We start from the raw sequence: 4,523 nt of genomic DNA, 5'->3' as shown, positions 1-4,523 counted from the left end.
ACCACCGCAGGCGAGCCAGGTGCGGCCGCTCGCGCTCACGACGCTGCGTCGGCCCCGCCCCGGGGCGGAGCCCAGGTGCGCCCCGCCCCCGGCCCTGGCTCCCGACCCGGTCCCCTCGCCTCTCCCGGTCCCCTCGCCTCGCCCGACCCCTCGCCGCCGCAGGGTGGGGCGGGCCCAGACTGCGGTGGCGGCGGGGGAGGCTGCGGAGGAGTGTGTGTGTGTGTGTGTGTGCGCGCCCGCGCGCGCTTGTCTGTGTGCGCGCACTGGGGAGGATGAGGGACCCTCGGTTGCGGGTGTGGGTGCAGGCACAAGTGTTGTTTCCTTAGATGAGAATGTGAGCTTGTCATTCCTGGCCCCGGAGGCAGCGCGCGCGTGGGTGCACCTGTTTCTCATTGTGTCTTGGGAGCGTCCAAGAACGGGTGTCTGTGTTCGCACGAGTGTATGGTCTCTGCAAGTGTTGGGTGGTGCACGAGTGTCTTTGAGGGTGTCTGCATGTGCGTATCTGTGTGAGTGTGTGACAGCGCTTGTGTGTGTCCTTGATTTTCATGAGTGTTGTGTTTTCAAGGATCTATATTGTGTAGGTGCCTGTGTCCTTAGAAAACAGGAGTGTGTTTTGTCATTGTGCTTGTGAGTGTGCCTATTTGTGAGCATTTAAATGTACTTGTATTATGTATCAGAATGTGATGAATGTCAATGAAGGAGGATAAGTGAAAAATTGAGTTTGTGTATTTATAGAGTGTGACGGCTTGTAGCTGTGAGTGTGTTTGAGTGGCTGTTACTGGGTATATCTGCAAATATATTTACATTCATGTGTGGATTTGTGATGTCAACAGAATTGGTTGGGGGCGGGGCTCCAACTGTGTATAGATGGGGATTATGTATTTGTATCCAAGTGCATTTGTATATGAGTCTATGAGTGTGATTGTGTGCAATGGATGTCTATGGGGGAAGACATGGCAGAATGTGCTCTGTGCATATATGTGTATTTACATGTAAGTGTATTTGTGGATGACTGCGTTTGGGTATATGGTGTCAATCAGGGTGGTGTGACAGGGTGTGTAAATCGTGGAAGGGGATGTAATTATGTAAGAATGTCCATTTCTTGGATGCATTTATGAGTGTATGTGCATGTTAAGTTCTTTCAGTCCTGTCTAACGCTTTGAGACTCCATGGACTGTAGCACACCAGGCTCCTCTGTTCATGGAGTTCTCCAGGTGAGAATACTGGAGTAGGTTGCCATTCCCTCCTCCAGGGGATCTTCCTGACCCAGGGATCGAACCCATGTCTCTTGTGTCTCCTGCATTGGCAGGCAGGTTCTTTACCACTAGCTAGTGCCACCTGGGAAGCCCTTTATGAGTGTGTGTGCCTATTTCTGTAGGAACTGCAGATATGTGTGAGCAAATCTGTGTGTGGTATGAGCCTGATTGTGTATGTTGGCATGGAGGTGTGTGTGTATGTGTGAATATATGTGTGTGAGCTCAGATATTTGTGTACACGATGCAATTGTGTGGATGTTACTGGGTATACTTGTAAATGTCTGAGCGCCTATTGGTGGATATTTGTTTAATATTTGCTTGTGTGTTCCATAGTGGTGTTGTTTTTTTAATGTCAACTGTGGGCCTCTTAACTGTGTGTAATTGTGAACACAGGAGTGTTTGTGAATGTTAGGTATTTGTGTAGGTCTAAATGCATATATCGGAGAAGGCAATGGCACCCCACTCCACTACTCTTGCCTGGAAAATCCCATGGACAGAGGAGCCTGGTAGGCTGCAGTCCATGGGGTCTCGAAGAGTCGGGCACGACTGAGCGACTTCACTTTCACTTTTCACTTTCATGCATTGGAGAAGGAAATGGCAACCCACTCCAGTGTTCTTGCCTGGAGAATCCCAGGGACCGGCGGGGGGCGGGGGGTGGGGTGGGGGGTGGGGGGCGCCTCGTGGGCTGCCGTCTCTGGGGTCGCACAGAGTCGGACACAACTGAAGCGACCTAGCAGCAGCAGATGTGTATATCAGAGTGCAGTTTTGTGTGTATAGTAAATGTACGTATATGTTTGGGTTTATATGTTATCTGTTTATATGAGCATTGACCTGTATCACTGAGTGTATTGTGTGTATATTTGTGTGTGTGGAGCTGGTGTTTACCTCTGTGTGGATTTGTGGATATTGCACCTGTAACAGTGTGTGTATCTGGTTTCTGAATGTAAACTGAGTGCCTGAACATATCTCTTTGTGTATAAGTGCTTTTGTGGGTGCCTGGTTGTGAACATATGGCTGTAGTGTGTGTGTAGGTGTATGTGTGTAAGAAGTCATACTTTGAATGGCTTTGTGGGTGGATAAGGGTAAGTATTTGTGCATCTGGATGCACTTGGGTGTCATATGTAAGTGAGACTGGGTGCGTGAATTTCGTGTAAGGGAAATTGAGTCTGTGCATTTACAACTACAGAGGGGTTTCAGTCTATAAACACACACACACAACAGTGTTTTCTTGACCGTGTAAAATTCTATGAGATGAAACTGACTACAGCAAGTCAGTCTCTTTACAACCGCCCCCCACAGGGGTCCCTGAGCCCCATTCTTTGTAGAAATTGCCCATCCGCTTAACACACAAGGTACAGGGGTGCTTGAGGAGTGGGTCTCCTGGTCCAGAGTATGTTGGGGGGGCAGGAGGTGGGTGTGCCCAAGGGAGGGGAGCTGGGGCGTGGGCCCTCCTGTCTGGATGTGCCCGTGCAAGAGTGGGTGTGGACGCACTCACAAAGGGGCCAGTGTGGATGTGTCTGAACACACGTGTGGGATGTGTGTGGCCCACGTGCCCTGGCCCCTATCCCAACCCCCCGCTCCTCCCGCCTGAAAGACATGGACGAGTCCCTTTTCCCCTTGGGCTTCAGTCCTTTTTCCTTTGGGCTTCAGTGTCCCCATCTGCAACACTGTCAGGGGATCCCGGGCTCCGGGGCTAGGGAGGTGACCTGGCGGGGATGGGCGTGCCTGCGTGCCCTGCCCCTCCTGGGAGCGTGGCGCGTCCTGCCGGGGCACACGTGTCTGTGCTTTCCCTGGGGAGGTTCTCACGACCTTTGTGGACCCCAAGGGCAAACATGGGTGAAGGCAGTGCCTCCAGCTTGTGGGCACTCTCCCGGGGCACGCATTATGACCACGCAGCCAAAGGCTTTCCCGCCTTGGGAGGCGCCTCCGCTAGCCCTCAACCGCCCGGGGGTGGGAGAGCCAGGGGGCTTCCGGTGGCGTAGCGAGCCGGAGCCAGTGGCCTCCTGGCGCCCAGCCCCCACACTGGGCGGACTGGAATGCCTGGCTGGGCTGGACCGCCCCACCCACGCCTGCTGGAAACCACGTCCCACCTTCCCCTCCGGGGGCTTGTTCCTGGGGCTCGGGCGGCTCCAGACAAACTGACTCTCCAGTGTGCACCAGGCGCCCCATCCTAGCAGCCCCCTCCCACCCTGCCGGCTTCTTTGCCTCCAGCCTCCTTGCTCACCTGCAGGCCTGACTCTCTTGCCTTTTAACTCATTCGATGGGCCCTGGTTATTAAACGGGGGTGGGGTAGGGATGACTTAGAGGCTTTGTAGGTCAAGGGTTCAGAACTAAGTTTAGGGAACTGATGAACCCCGAAAAAGCCATCTGCAAAATTATGTATGTGCAGTGCACTTTCGGGGATTGTGCTAACAGATAACAATTTCTGAGAGTACAATATGCCCAGCACAGTCTCGTTTAATCCTCACAACCACCCTAGCATATTATCATACCCATTTCACAGACAGGAAAACTGAAGCCGTGCACCATGAAGTCAGGTGGCAAGGAGAATGTAAGGAGGCTTTGAGCCCAAGTCACCAGGATCCAAGTTGCATCTGCCTAACAAATATGCTGCCCTTCCATTCCAAGGCTGGCCCACATTCTCTACATATCTATGAACCTTCAAACAGAGTTGGGTGAGGCCTCTAGTTTTGGGGATCTCAGAGTGGAGGAAGAAGTTTGAGGTCCCTTTTATGTACCTGCAGCCTATATACAAGCTGTGGTGATGGGATTCAGGTATGGTCAGTGATTCTGTCCTCCACATCCCCACAGTATTCCCATGGTGGTACCTCTGAAGTTTGGCCAGAGTAGAGGGAGATTATTATCAGACCTCCAGGGGCCTCCAGGAGACAGTTCTAAAATATTTCAAAATAACATCTTTTAAAACTAAAACACGATGGTGCATTGCCCAGGGTTGTCCCCGTCCTCATGACTCTTCCATACAGAGGCAATAAACAAATCCATTAAAGAGATCATTTCAGCAAGGGATGAAATAGGGAGACAGGAATGAAACAAAGTGGTGGGGGGCGGGCAGCGGGGGAGGACCTGGAAATAGCCAGGGTGGGGGCTTCTTCAGTTTGAGACCAGGAGACTTTTTTGAGGAGGGGGAGATGGAGCTGAGACAGGATTGATGACCCAGAGCAGTTTGAGGGAGAGCATTCCAGGCAGAGAGAGTTGCCTGGGCAAAGGGCAAGGGGGGAGAGTGGGGGAGGCAGGTAAAAGCCTGGT

Source organism: Bubalus kerabau, chromosome 1 (assembly GCF_029407905.1).
Source record: "Bubalus kerabau isolate K-KA32 ecotype Philippines breed swamp buffalo chromosome 1, PCC_UOA_SB_1v2, whole genome shotgun sequence".
Taxonomy (NCBI): Eukaryota; Metazoa; Chordata; class Mammalia; order Artiodactyla; family Bovidae; genus Bubalus; species Bubalus kerabau.
This window is presented reverse-complemented; position numbering follows the sequence as displayed.